General features: G+C 33.9%; 1 protein-coding gene across 3 annotated transcripts in view; it reads left to right on the forward strand.

Moving 5' to 3' along the window:
• The window catches only part of LOC148945731 (potassium channel subfamily K member 15-like), a 298031-nt gene that overhangs the window by 77012 nt on the left and 204740 nt on the right, over nt 1-16279 (forward strand). For all 3 annotated transcript variants that reach the window (XR_016142642.1, XM_089098494.1, XM_089098493.1), the window contains exon 2: nt 15382-15466. The gene's annotated coding sequence lies outside the window, so the exon portion shown is untranslated. The remainder of the gene's footprint in view (nt 1-15381; nt 15467-16279) is intronic.

The following is a 16279-nucleotide window of genomic DNA, read 5'->3' on the forward strand; positions in this document are numbered from 1 at the left end:
CAAACTTCACTTCTCGAGTATGTTTTATATAATAGACAAGTACCAAAATCCGTAGCTGAAGAGCTTTCACCAATTAATATTATTTTATATCAAATAATGAGTTTAACTGCATTATTTCTTGCCTAGAAAGTCACCAGACACGCATAGTTTTTTTTTGGAATTATTTTTTGAATAACACAATATCTTGAAATAGGGGATTTTGAAAAACTTGAAACTTTGGCAATAAAAAATGAACGGAAATTAATTAAAAAAAAAACTTTCCGAAAAATAAGTTTTTCAATGAAAAGTAAAGGCCTGATCTTAAGTTAACATAAGATCGGAAGAAATAGAAACCAACAATAACTGAAACTGAAGACGATCAGAAATTACTATTAAATAATAAATGAAACCCAAAACGAACAGAAATTAAATAAACAATAATAGCAAAAAAACATTCACAAGGTACTATTATAAATGAAAAAATTGACCTTAAAACGAGTAAAGCTTAAATTGAATATGCAAATCAAGCTTAAAGCGAACAAAAATATTTTGCTACTACAGTATAAATGAAATCCAAAACGAACAGAAACAAAATAAACAATCATAGCAAACAAACATAGAATAGGAACTAGTTTAAATCAATAAATAAATGGTAAAACGAGTGATACTTAAATTGAATGTGCAAACCAAGCTTGAAAAGAAAGAGAATCACTACAAACAAGAGTTTGTTAATTGCCTCCTTCTCTCACTGTAAAAGTATAAGCCCTACTGCGTCATCGGCGCTTCACTAAAAACAAATTATGTTACAAATATTTTCTTTTGTAATTATTCCAACATTGACAGTAAACATAAAAATTACAGTCAAATTACATTTTGAACTGCTGAGCTTTTAGCAATTTATATCATTATATATCATATATTCAGTTTTCAAAGATTCAATACTTTAAACATCATTTTGTAAGCCTCAACGTCGGCTGACTGTCTCAAAGGCAAAGAGTCTATATAAATTCTCCCAAGGGACTACTTATCATTGAAACCTATCGAGAATTCGTGATTTGATTATGAAATTTGATTGAAAAGACAATGGAATTGTGTCTGAAAAGTTTTCAATGTAGTGCAACACAACAATTTGAAAAGCAGTCAAATTGACCATATGACATTTTTTGGAGGTGATTTTGGGCATTTTCCTAACGTGTATACTAGAACTTTTTTAAGGACAACCCTCTCTTGAATTATGAAAAGAAAATTCTGCTCCGTCTGGCCAACAAAACAAAATTTTCATTTACTGACGAAATAAGTTTCTCTAAAACTAAATATATGTAGGCCTATCTCCAGCACAAAACAAGAGAAACTACAAGTTTTTTCTAAGATTCCAGCGACTGTAGAAGTCGGCTTTTATTTTTTTGCCGTTTATTTGGATCGTTTATCCAAGCTCTAGAAGTTATGGCAAGACCACCCTATCAATTCTACCACGCAATTCTATACAAGCACTAAAAAATTCTATACACGCACTAAAAAAGTTTATAATAGACGAGATAGGCGGATTCTTTTTGGTATCGAATTCCCTTAATCTCTCATCCCTTTTGTTGATTATTTTGAAAAAAAAAAAAAAAAAAAACACTAGCATTTTCTTAACAGACGACATTCTTAGTCGCGCTTTCTTTGGTAAAAGCCAATCAGGTTTCTTCCACTAAGAAGGCCAAGTCTTTCCTTACGAGTTGAACCCGTAAGCCCTTGATTCATTACAGTTTTTACTGTATTCAAGAATTTTGGACTGAAAATTACCTCTTATGTATTTATACTAACACTGTTAATACTTTTTGGGTGTCTGACGAGTTTTTGTAACGATGTCTAAGTGTCTAAAAACGATGTCTAACGATGTCTGACACCCATGTCTAAGTGTCTGACGAGTTTTTCTAACGTTTTTGCAGCACCGCAAAATACTATTAATCCCAACTTTACATGGGTGAGATCTCTTATTTTACTTAAAAGGGTACTAGAACTTTTGACTTCTACTGGCCCTTTTCGATATTGTATGACAATTCTTGGAAAAAAAATGATACAAATACCCACCCTGACACCATCACTCTCGTTGGCAGTAGGAATTCATATTGGTAAGCTTTTTTTTCAGATTCATCTGGTATACTAAATTTGACGGTTGGATTTTAGTGAGGATTACAAATTATTTTTGAGGTTTTTTCTCCTTTTTCTAGAATTGCTCAAACTTTTTTATGCTCAGAGCTTTTTTTGTGTGTCATACAAATTAATGAATTTGCATTCTGGATTTGGAATGACTATGGAAATTATATTCTTTCGGAAATTATATTTCTGTGGAAATTATATTTTTCTGTTAGAATTTCTTTTTAGATCTGGCATCTATTGATTACTATGGGCTATTCTTTCCTTGCAGTTCGTTTAGCATATGCCTACAAGTAAAAGATTCAGCTTCAAGTTCTTGCCGTTTTGAGCCAGATGAGCATTAGGTTTTAAAAGATTGAACAGAAATTTGCACATATTTGAAGGGGTTACCCCCTCCTCAATATCTTGCTCTTCATGCTAAAGTTCTTAGCATTTTTAAAAAAGCTTTCTATTTTAGTTAAACGTCCCAGGAGTCGTTGTGCTTTAGGAATCTTTCTAAAAAAAAAATGGGACAAACAGTCAAACCTTAGCCTAAAGAGCAAGGTATCGAGGAGGGTTGTAACCCCTGCATACAAGGAAAAATTTCTCTTTGTTTTGTGTCTTGATGTATCTCCTTACTTTCAGTTGAAAAGTCATGTCTTTTTTTCATTTATTTTCTGATCGTTTTTCAAATAGGGATAGTAAATCCAGCTCATCTTCCACTAAAAAATCCCTTCCCTCACGGGAAACTCCTCCATGGAAAGTTCCTCTCAGGTTAAATCCTCCCTCGCCCTTTAAATTCCTTTTGGATAATTCCATTCTCGCTGAGCCCCCCCCCCCACCCTCCTTAAAATTTCTTTTGGACAAATCAGCCTGAAAAATTCTCCTTAGAAAATTTTGTTTGAAAAAGAGTTTAATTTCTAACCGTTTTTCCAATCATTCCGGAAATCCCCCCTTCCTAGGAAATGTTTTCTCAAAATCCAATCTTGCAAAAAAAATTCCCGTACAATTTGCCCTAGCATATCTTCACAAGCAAAATTGAGTTGGCAAAGAGAAAGTAAGACAAAAAAAAAGAAAATTTTATAGGAATTCTGTCAAATCCCCACAGTGTAAAACTTTCCTTGAAAATTTTCCCCCCGAAAATTTCCTTCCCCAAAAAATATTATTCCCTAGGGAAACCCAACCATTTCCATCCAAACGAGCACTCTCCCGATGTTCTAGGACTATCGGTTCAATAAGATCAGCCCTCGGAAAAAAAGCAAAAAAAAAACAACAAATTAACACGAATCCTTGATTTTTCCTCTGACAAAAATAGAAAATTCCACATTTTTGCAAATAGGAGTCTAAAACCTCTACAGTAGGGCTCTCTTTAACGTTGAATCTGATGGTGTGATTTTCATTAAGATTCTTTGACTTTCAGAGGGTGTTTCAGAGGCAAATTTTCTCAGGCTCTTGGCCTTTGATGGGTAAGACTAAGCTTTATCAATCTTATATATTTTTAATCAGCATAATAAGCCGATTCTTTTGATACGTCTATCGATATCAAAATGATGCTTCTTTAAAGTTTTCGTTACTATTGAGCCGCTATACTCCTTACTTACAGTTCGATACCATGAACTGTTTGATTTTGAATGGGTGGAGCGTTAGCTGAACTTTCAATTTTAGAAAAATCTAAGTTTTAGTTCAATATTATTACGTACAAGCTTTTTATCAAAGCTCTTAGCTAATTATTTTAATAAACATATTGCTGGTTCTAATTTATATTCTAGTCCATTTTGTATCTAGCCAACTGACATACGTCATCTTTCATTTCACAGTCAGTGGTTAAGATTACAATGGTTGTCAACCGCTTTTCACTTCTTCCTTACCACTTTTGACCTTTGAGGATACAAAGGATTAGAATCCATTTTGTTCTCCTGTCAAAAACATTTACAAGATTACAAAAAAATGTTACTTTGATTTGAATTATGACAGTAGAAACCTGACATAGTGAAAAAGCTTGATTAGACATAAAAGATAAAACATCACTGTCACCCCTTAAAGGCCGTCTTACTTTTTCTGACTTCTGACATAATTGCTAAAACTGTTTGCTTGGCTGTACTGAAAAAGATAATCAGGACAGTACATAATTAACCAAGCTTTCTCATCTACATTCTCGTCTACATTCTCATCTACATATTTTTATCTACATTTGTGTTTGATACTATTCTCAGAAGTTTGAACACATGGTCATATAAATGTTACAAAAAAATGTTACTTTGATTTGAATTATGACAGTAGAAACCAAACATAGTGAAAAAGCTTGATAAGACATAAAAGATAAAACGTCACTGTCACCCCTTAAAGGCCGTATCTGACTTTTTCTCACTTCTAATATAATTCCTAAAACTGTTTGCTTGGCTGCACTAAAAAAGATAATCAGAAGGACAGTACATAATTAACCAAGCTTTCTCATCTACATTCACATTCTCATCTACATTCTCATCTACATATTCTCATCTACATTTGTGTTTGATACTATTCTCAGAAGTTTGAACATATGGTCATATACGGTCTTTTTATATGTGACAAGAAGGTCAAATAAGCAAGCCTTATTTTGTGACGTTAAGGTCATCACAATCATAATTAACCAAGCTTTCTCATTTACATCCACATTCTCATCTACATATTCTCATCTACATTTGTGTTTGATACTATTCTGAGAAGTTTGAACATATGGTCATATACGGCCTTTTTATTTGTGACAAGAAGGTCAAATAAGCAAGCTTTATTTTGTGACGTTAAGGTCATCACAATCATAATTAATCAAGCTTTCTCATTTACATCCACATTCTCATCTAGATTCTCATCTACATATTCTCATCTACATTTGTGTTTGATACTATTCTCAGAAGTTTGAACATATGGTCATATACGGCCTTTTTATATGTGACAAGAAGGTCAAATAAGCAAGCCTTTTTTTGTGACGTTAAGGTCATCACAATCATAATTAACCAAGCTTTCTCATCTACATCCACATTCTCATCTACATTCTCATCTACATATTCTCATCTACATTTGTGTTTGATACTATTCTCAAAAGTTTGAAAATATGGTCATATACGGCCTTTTCATTTGTGACAAGAAGGTCAAATAAGCAAGCCTTATTTTGTGGCGTTAGGGTAATCTCAGTCATAATTAACCAAGCTTTCTCATCTACATCCACATTCTCATCTACATATTCTCATCTAGATTTGTGTTTGATACTATTCTCAGAAGTTTGAACATATGGTCATATACGGCCTTTTTATTTGTGACAAGAAGGTCAAATAAGCAAGCTTTATTTTGTGACGTTAAAAGATAAAAAAGACGATAAAAGATAAGACGATAAAAGATAAAAGACGATAAAAGATAAAACGTCACTGTCACCCCTTAAAGGCCGTATCTGACTTTTTCTCACTTCTAATATAATTCCTAAAACTGTTTGCTTGGCTGCACTAAAAAAGATAATCAGAAGGACAGTACATAATTAACCAAGCTTTCTCATCTACATTCACATTCTCATCTACATTCTCATCTACATATTCTCATCTACATTTGTGTTTGATACTATTCTCAGAAGTTTGAACATATGGTCATATACGGTCTTTTTATATGTGACAAGAAGGTCAAATAATAAGCCTTATTTTGTGACGTTAAGGTCATCACAATCATAATTAACCAAGCTTTCTCATTTACATCCACATTCTCATCTACATATTCTCATCTACATTTGTGTTTGATACTATTCTGAGAAGTTTGAACATATGGTCATATACGGCCTTTTTATTTGTGACAAGAAGGTCAAATAAGCAAGCTTTATTTTGTGACGTTAAGGTCATCACAATCATAATTAATCAAGCTTTCTCATTTACATCCACATTCTCATCTATATTCTCATCTACATATTCTCATCTACATTTGTGTTTGATACTATTCTCAGAAGTTTGAACATATGGTCATATACGGCCTTTTTATATGTGACAAGAAGGTCAAATAAGCAAGCCTTTTTTTGTGACGTTAAGGTCATCACAATCATAATTAACCAAGCTTTCTCATCTACATCCACATTCTCATCTACATTCTCATCTACATATTCTCATCTACATTTGTGTTTGATACTATTCTAAAAAGTTTGAACATATGGTCATATACGGCCTTTTCATTTGTGAAAAGAAGGTCAAATAAGCAAGCCTTATTTTGTGGCGTTATGGTCATCACAGTCATAATTAACCAAGCTTTCTCATCTACATCCACATTCTCATCTACATATTCTCATCTAGATTTGTGTTTGATACTATTCTCAGAAGTTTGAACATATGGTCATATACGGCCTTTTTATTTGTGACAAGAAGGTCAAATAAGCAAGCCTTATTTTGTGACGTTAAGGTCATCACAATCATAATTAACCAAGCTTTCTCATCTACATCCACATTCTCATCTACATTCTCATCTACATATTCTCATCTAGATTTGTGTTTGATACTATTCTCATAAGTTTGAACATATGGTCATATACGGCCTTTTTATTTGTGACAAGAAGGTCAAATAAGCAAGCCTTATTTTGTGACGTTAAGGTCATCACAATCATAATTAACCAAGCTTTCTCATCTACATCCACATTCTCATCTACACATAATCATCTAGATTTGTGTTTGATACTATTCTCAGAAGTTTGAACATATGGTCATATACGGCCTTTTTATTTGTGACAAGAAGGTCAAATAAGCAAGCCTTATTTTGTGACGTTAAGGTCATCACAATCATAATTAACCAAGCTTTCTCATCTACATCCACATTCTCATCTACATTCTCATCTACATATTATCATCTAGATTTGTGTTTGATACTATTCTCAGAAGTTTGAACATATGGTCATATACGGCCTTTTTATTTGTGACAAGAAGGTCAAATAAGCAAGCCTTATTTTGTGACGTTAAGGTCATCACAATCATAATTAACCAAGCTTTCTCATCTACATCCACATTCTCATCTACACATAATCATCTAGATTTGTGTATGATATCTCATCTACATATTCTCATCTACATTTGTGTTTGATACTATTCTCAGAAGTTTGAACATATGGTCATATACGGCCTTTTTATATGTGACAAGAAGGTCAAATAAGCAAGCCTTATTTTATGACGTTAGGGTCATCAAAATGGTAATTAATATAATCAAAAGTATACTGCATTGTAATCAGCTTCTTCAATAGAGCTCTTTGGCTGATCAGTTTGATTTATGCTTAAATTTACATTGCATTCTGGTTTCATAGACAGTTTGTGTTTAACTTCAATGACACCTGCGTCTTGCATTAAACAATCTCGTACTAAGGGTTTCTAAATGTTTGACCTAGAAAGTCAAAAGTCAAGACTTATAGGCCCAAAAATCTTTCTGGAAAGTTATTGAAACATTTTTTTTTGGTAACCTATGCAAAAAAAAGTTTTTAATGCATTTTGTTACCCTAATCGGTAATGTTTATATAATTGCAAAACAAGTGTTATGACTTGGTTTAGCCTATATTAAAACAGTCGCACACTTTTAATGTTTCCACACAAGAAACGTGTTTTTTCAACCGAAGGTAAGGAGAAACATCATAAATCAAAGCGAACAACTTTTTTTCAGTAAATGAAGAGGGTTGACCCCTCCTTCAATCCCTCGATCGTTACGCTTAAGTTATTTAGTGCTTAAAAAAACCTCTTATTCCAAATCAACGGCCCTTGTGTTTCAGCACTCGTTCTTAAAGTATTGGGGGAAAAAGGACAAAGTTTAGCGTAAAAGAGTGAGGAATTGAAGAAAAGATGACCCCCTTCATATACGGAATAATTTCAAATCGTTTTAAGTTTTAATATTTTTCCTTACTCTCCCTTGAGAAAAGCCTGCTTTTTTTTACTTAATTTATCATTTTTTTCGATCAGACTGTAAAATCCCCCCCCCGAAAAAATCCTAGTAAAAGGTAAAGTAAAAAAAATCCTAAAAAAAAAATTTAATTTATATCCCAGTAACAAATATTATATGCAAATAATGGACAACTTCCATAACTTAGAGTCCCTGATTCATCCTCATAGGTATAGTCTTAGGGTAAAAAGGGGACCTGAAATTTATGTTTTAATGATCCCTCTTTCGATATTCTAGAACAATTCTTTCGATGTGATCACTCCTGGGAAAAAATAAATACGAACCCATGTTCTTTCTTCTAGCAAAAAATAAAGGACTTCCACACTTTTGTAGACAGAAGTTTGAAACCTCTATGGCAGAGTTTTCTGATAAGCTGAATCTGATGGTGTAATTGTCATTGAGATTTTATGATTTTTTTCGAGGGCATCCATCCTTTTTCAAAAATCAGGCAAGTTTTATTAGGCTCGTAGCTTTTGCCGGGAATTACCAAGCTTAATGAACTTCATGTATTTGGAGTCAGCATAAAAACCGATTCTTTTCAAAAATTGGTTGTTATCAAAACTAAGTTTCGTAGAGTTTCTATTACTATCTTGGCGAGTCAATTCTTGCTTACAGTTTGTCACCGTGAACTGCTGAAAAAAAAACTCTTTGAGACGTAGTATAAATAAAATCAAATTATTAAACAGTTCATGGTAACGAACTGTAAGCAAGAATTGGCTCGGCAATATAGTAATAGAAACTCTAAGAAACGGCTCTAAGGAGTGACCCAGCCGAATAGGAACCGAGACTTTAAAATGCAGAACTTTTATATCAATAGATATATTGAAAAACGGGCTTGATATCCTGATTTCAAATATATAAGAATCATTAAGTTTAGTGTTACAAATCAAAAGATACGCGCCTAAGAAAATTAAATAGAAAACAAGGTTTTTTTAACTGAAAGTAAGGAGAAGCGTTAAAACTTAAAAAGAACAAAATTTATTCCATACATGAAAGGGGCTGTCCCCTCCTCAACACCTCGGTCTTTACGCAAAAGTTTTTTATTGTTTAAAAAAAAGAGTTGTGAGAAAGTCAAACTTTAGCGTAAACAGCGAGGCGTTGAGGAGGGGACAACCCCATCCACATACGGAATAATTTCTGTTCGTTTTAAGTTTTAACGCCACTCATTACTTTCAGTTATAAAAACTTGTTTTTTTTATTTAGTTTTTGAGCGTTTTTGATTTAATGCAGGTTGTGATTTTTTCTCACTCTACATGAATAATTAAAACCAAATTTGCATAATAATTTTACTTTTATTTGGTTAAATAGCTTTCTCGAACGTTGTTTAATTTTATTTACGAATGTTTTATTAGTAATAAATATATGTAACATACGAATGAACTTACGTAACGAACTTCTATATTCATATATTTTAACACGTATATTAAGGGGTTAGCCCCCTAGTCAATACCTCGCTCTTTACGCGAAAGTTTGAATTATGTTCGATTTTTTTTTTTAAATGTCCCTTAATCACAAAGGCCGTTAATTAGAATAAATAGCTCTTATGAAAGTACTAAAAAAATCCTTGGCTTAAAGAGCGAGACATTGACTAGGGGACGAACCCAATCATATACGTTTTAAGTTTTGTTTTAAAACATTTTACCAATTCCTTGAAAGATAAAAATTTTACCAATTCCTTACGTGAGTATATTTTAATGGGGGGATTTTTGACGGGGAAAATTTTTATGGGGAGGGAAGTTTACGGGGGGTGGACTTTTCAGGGGAAATTATACACTGGAGAAGTTTGCCAGAATTCCTATACGAATTTCTTTCTCTTTGCCGACTTAGATTCTTAGCTGTGTCGCTTAAAATAAACAAAAATTGCCACTTATATGAGGGGGGCTTCCCTCTCCACAATACCTCGCTCTTTACGCTAAAGTTTGATTTTTTTTTTTTTTTTGTCAAAATTCTTTAAGAACGACTCCTGAAACACATGGGCCGTTTAATTAGAATTATAAGCTTTGTTAAATGTTTAAAAAACACTTTAGCGGAAAAAGCGAGATATTGAGGAGAGGGCAACCCCTATCATATAACTAATAATTTCTTTTCGTTCTAAGTTTTGATGTTGCTCCTTACTTGCGGGTGAAAAAACTGTTATTTTTTCCTTTAATTACAATCAATGAACGTTTTGAATTCAACAACAGCTTCAAGCTAACTATCCTGATCTTCTCGCACATCTTACATACTGTCATTTTGAAGACTAAACCAAAGGATCTTCTTGATGAGGGATGACAATAAAATTCACAGCACTAATGACAAAGTTAAGAACACTGATGAAGATGAATTTGGAAATAAGACCTGACACAATGAAGAAGGCTACAAGAAACGTGTTCAAAGCTTTATTGTTCAAGGATAAGAAATGGAAATAAAACACAACCTCGCTTAACTCCTGGCTTAATAAGAAACCAGCTACTAACCCCTCCGTAGAATAAAGCACTTGCTTATTATCTATAAAACTGAGAGGTGCTTGATGACACAGGCACTTCTCAATTCATTATCTAAGAGTGAAAATTTGGTCAAGGCATCCTCTATCCTTCCTAAGGCTGCACTGTTCTTCTTTTTGCCTACAGCATCTCTAAGTCTAGAAGGCATCATCACACCAAGTGATTTGCTACCTAGAAAAAACAGGCTGATGCCTTTATAATTACCACACTCATCCTTATCATCCTCATCAAACAGGTGTTCAATTAGAGTTGTCCTAATATCACTCAGGTTCTTCCCCCTTTTCAAAAACCATATTCATAATTTTCACTAGCTTTTTTCTAACCTGATGACCAGGATATTTAAGAAAAGCCGTCAGGAAAGCCTTCATGAAAGTTGTCAGGAAAGCTTTCAGGAAAGTTGTCAGGAAAGCCTTCAGGAGAGCCGTCAGGAAAGTCGTCAGGAAAGCCTTCAGGAGAGCCGTCAGGGCTCAAGGGTCAGGGCGTTTTTTCACAGTTAAAACAAAGTTTGGGAGAATAAGAAGATTAAAATATTGAAAAATACAGTGATGACAGTAGCCAAATATTGTTCTGAATATAGTGTTCTGGACAGTCAGAAAAACAGAGGAAGATTTGCTAAACGTTTTCTAGAGATTTTGCCTGCGGATTGTTTTGGTACCAGACTGACTGACCGTACTTCAAACAGTAGACTGTGCGAAAAGTTTGGTTCAATCCCGCTTCCTAGGGCTATAATGAGAGAAAGATTGAGATGGCTGAGGCACGTTCTATGGATGAACTAATAACGGATTGGTAAAGATTGCCCTTTTCGGTCAATCGTCTAGGGCTAAACGGAAAGTAGGTCGTATGTTTTTTGGGGTGGGAGCGTGTCGTGAAGAACGATTTAAGGGAAATGTAAACTTCCAGTGAGGGTGTAAAGAATGAGACTTCGAATAGATTCGGATGGAGGAGGAGCGTGCGTAGCTGTGTTGGCCTCAAGGGGCTTGTTGCGGTGAGTTCTTAGCAGTAGTAATAGTAGTGATTATGTTTGGAAACCGATTGATCGCTGATTTTTGAAAATTTACTGAAGAAAATTATTTTCATGTTTAGCTAAGTTGTTCTGCTCATTTGTTTCACGTTTAAAGTGGCAACACTGACGAAATCGCGGTGCTTCCCTAAAAATTACTTATTTTTGAAGAACGAAAAACATATATGAGACAATCATAGCTTTTAAGTATGAACAGCCCTAAAATAGTTCCAAGGTTAATAAAATCAAGTTTTTTTTCAACTGAGAGTAAGGAGCAGCATTAAGACTCAAAACGAACAGAAATTATTCCGTACATGAAGGGGTTGCCTCTCTCTTCATTACATTGTTCTATAAGCTAAAATTTTTAGAATTATTGAAAAAAGGTTCCTATTCTAATGGAAAGGCCCTTGTCTTTTAGGAGCCGTTCTTAAAAATTGGGACGAACACTTCAACTTTAGCGTTACGAGCAAGGTACTGAGGAGAGGGGCAACCCCTTTATAAACTGATAATATCTGTTCGTCTTGATTTTTAATTCTGCCCCTTACTTTCCGTTGAAATAACTCGTTTTTAAAATTTAATTTTTGATCTTTTTCAAACAATGCCGATAAATCTGGCTCCTCCTCTGTGAAAAATCACCTCCCCTCGCTGGAAAATCCTCCGTAGAAATTTCTTCTCAGGTAAAATACACCTACCCTGTGTAAAATCCCCTCCGAACATTTCTATCCTCCCCAAAAATACCCCTTACCGTAAAATTTCTTGCGGACGATTCAGCCTGAAAAATCATCCTTAGCATACTTTCATTTGAAAGAGACTAAAATTTCTAATTGTTTTTCCGATTGCTCCAGAAATCCCCCTTCCGTGGAAATTTTTATTGGATAACCAAACACGCTGAAAACAGCTCCGAACAATTCCCTTGGAACAACCTACACATGTAAAATTGTATTAGCAAAGAGAAAGTAAGACAAATAAAAATAATGTCTTATAGGAGTTCCGTCAAATCCCCCCAGTGTATAATTAACCCTGGAAAGTTCACACCCAGAAAATTCTCCCCCCCCCCCACGGAAAATATTCCTTATGAAAACCCACCCCAAGCAAAAAATCCCCCTCCCAGAAAATTTCTGTATACTTCCCTTTAACAAGGTACTATACGTAAACAATTGACAAATTTTTATAACTTACAGGCCTCTCCCCACGGCCTGTGGCGGGTCATGTTACCAATAAATGTATAGTTATTGGATCTTTTAACTATCCTGAACAAAATGACTATTTAAAATTTTTATCGGAAGACTTTGGAGGAAAAAGGGCGTGGGATGGGGGTCAGTTGCCCTTAAATCTTTTTGGTCACTCAAAAATGACACTAGAACTTCGGATTTCCAATCAAATGCACCCTTTTCCGATCTTCTAGGACTTTTATTTCCATACGATTATCCCTGGAAAAAAAGACGCATCCGTGATCTTTCTACAGGCAAAAATCCAAAATTCTACATTTTTGTCTATAGGAGCTTGAAACTTCTTCAATAGGGTTCTCTGAAACGCTGGATCTCATGATGTTATTTTCATTAAGATTTCTTGACATTTTGGGGGCGTATCCCCTCTTTTTCGAAAATTATACACATTATTAAGTCTCGTAATGTTTGGGTAACACTAAACTTGATAAATCTTATATAGTTAGAATCAGCCTCATAAGTTGATTCTTTTGATGTGTCTATTGATATCAAAATTCCGTACTTTAGAGTCTCGGTTACTATTGAGCCGAGCCACGCTTTGCTTAGATTTCATTACCACGAACTCTTTGATAGTAGCTTGCTCTCGTTAAATGAGAAGTCGATACCACAGTTTTTTTTATGTTTTTTTTTTAGTTTGTGATGCCAAACTCTTTAAAATTGATCCAACAGTCTTGCCATAACTTGTAGACTTTCGATAAGAGTTCCAAAAAAAAGACAGAAAACCAAAATTCGAAACCTACTGTCTAAGAAATCTTGGAAAACCATCTTAAATGCTTCCATTTCGTGCCGGAAATAGAAATATTCAGTTTTAATGAAATGTACATTTTTAGAAGGTGTAATTTTTTTTTTGATAAAAAAAGGATAATGTTCTTTTTAACGTTCAGGAAGGGGCAGGTCTTAAAAATGTTCTAAAATACCTGCTAGGAAAACGCCGAAAATCGGGAAGATCGTTTGAACAATCTGGCAGCTCTAGGAGTTCCCATTGGTTTTACCCAATTTGATTGAAATCCTGCCAATACAGAGAATTTTCATTTTCCTTATTTCTGAACTAAATTTTATAGTCGAAAAGCAAGTTCTGAATTGGTCTTGATGATGGCTAGTCCCCTGGGAGATTTTACTAATGGGTCCTTTGTCTTTGAGACGAATAACCAACACTGTGGCTAGAAAAGTGGTTTTAAGATCGTTAATCCCAATAAATTTAAATTATTATACGAATTGATTTCTGATCACCTTTGGCTTAATCTAGTTTTTTACTTTTCCTTGAAACACTTTCCTTGAAAATATATTTTTTAATTAATTTAACGAAAAAGCAAAAGCTTAAGAGCATCAACGCTTCTGAAGGAGTTTTTCTTCTATTTTTATCTCTTAGGGAGAAGTATGTCTATTTCTTTTATCTACATTAATCAGATAAAACTTGAAAATACCTTATCTTATAGGGAGCCTCCTGTTTTTAGCTTGTTTGTTTTCTTTTCAAATAATATCTCGTAGCACCAGGTAAGATGGTAACTCAGTACCCTTAAAACATTTAGATATGAGGTAATTTAAAAAAAGAAGCGTTGTCAGAAATAAGACAGCCAAAGTTAAGCGAAGCAAACAGAGCCATATCTCAAAGTCAGTAGAGATATGTATACGCTGACGAAGGCCCTCTTAAATATGTCCCCTGAATCAAAAACTCAGAAACAAAAGACCAGAATAGAATAATCGTTTGAAAAAATAAACACTACAAAAAGAAACATCTGAAAAAAAAGAATAAAGATAAAATTATTAAACAGCGAAAAATCTAAATAATAAATTTCGATATAAAAAGTAAAAGGCTATTTTTTTTCCTGTCTGAATTTTTTTCATGTAAATACTTATACTGCTTGTTTTTTGAAAGTTAGTCTCAATTTCTTTTGTTCGATCTCTGACTTGGCAGAGATCCATGGTAAAATATTTGTAGTTTCTTCTTTCACCACAGACTCATTAATTTTTTTCTTCTTCTCTCATTTGATTATTCTTTTGTGACTAGCAAGAGACTTCTAAAACTTATTCATGCACTAAAATAAATGATGAGTCAGTACATTGAAAACTTGCGCAGCCAAAACGAAATACATCTAAAACGATTGTTTATTTTATAACAATAATAAATACAAGATTGCTGAGACCTTCAGGAACGATTGGTAATATATTTTAAACTGACAATGTGCATTTTCATTAAATCTTTTCAGTAATCTTGGTTAATATGATGAGTTTCTTTTTTTTTTGTTGAAGAAAACCTAAATTTACATCTCGAAATAAGGATTGTTTTCAGTAAAATATTGATGTTCTTATATGCACGAGGCATAGGAGGCGTTAGCCCTACTTATGGTTGTGGTTGTTTCTGTTCGTTTTACGTAAGCTCGTTTTCGGTTTCAATTATTTGTTGATAATAGTGTATGTTCTTTTTTTTACTCTTGAATTGCTATTAAAATTTATTTCCACTCATCTTAGGTTTGATATAGCAATTAACTTCCCCTTCAAAAACTTTTTTGGTGAAAAAATTACTTTAAAATTAATCTCCAGGCAAAAATCAAGTTATTCTTTATTGGAAATAATCTAAGCACTAAAAAAGACAAAAATTTTCGAATGCTCCTTTAATTAAACGTTAAAAAAAAAATCTAATCAAGGTTTCTTTCAGGTTCGTCTTTTGGGATAGAAAGCATCCTCTTAACAAATCAACTTTCTCATCTCCCGGAGCAAGTCAGAGACAGAGTGCGTCGATTGTGAGTTTCTCCCAACTGAATTTTTTTATTCAATGATTTTTGTGCACTATTGAGCAAGTATTTCAGCCTCTGAAACAGGGGCACCAGTTGAGAGTGGGAGGGGGGCAATTCTACCTATCTCAAGTTTGAAAAATAGCCTTTTTGGTGTTCTCATAAAAAAAAACATTAAAAGTATTTGTATAGAACCTTAAGACTTTAGCGTAAAGAGCGAGGGTTGAGCAAGGGCTAGCCCTCCTTATATGTGGAACAATTTCGGTTTGTTTTAATTTTTAATGTTCCTTCTTACTTTGAGTTGATTTTTTTAAATTAGTTATCTTAAAAGCACATAGGCTTGTGTAAAGGTGATGCACCATCACTGGAAAGAAAATAAATGCAGCTTGAAGCGAATGGTTAACCACTTTTTGCCAGGCTCAAAGCGCTTTGTGTTGCAGACAGTGCTGCCATACGTGGCACAGTCCTGCAAGGCCTGAAATAGTTCCAACACGCTTGGCACACTTTTGTTCCACATCGCATGTGCCACCTACTTTACTTGATTTCCCAAAGCCGACGAAATTTCGCTTTGAAGCAGGTATCTTCTTTTGTTTTTTATCATGTTGGTCCCCGTCGTTGCTTGGAGGAGCAGCATTTGGTGTGGATCAAACATTTTTTTTGTGGTTAGCTTCAAAGGTTGTGGGCTTGCTTTAGGCCGATTGATATCAAAAGGAAGGAATCATAGATATTTTGCAGCGACTTTATTTTTTTAAGGAAGCATATTAAAATTTGGCTTAGCATTTGTTTAACTGAACTAAAAACAGACAATTATGTTAAAAGACA

This window comes from Artemia sp. Qi Xiang Cuo, chromosome 12, assembly GCF_049724085.1.
Source record: "Artemia sp. Qi Xiang Cuo chromosome 12, ASM4972408v1, whole genome shotgun sequence".
Classification (NCBI taxonomy): Eukaryota; Metazoa; Arthropoda; class Branchiopoda; order Anostraca; family Artemiidae; genus Artemia; species Artemia sp. Qi Xiang Cuo.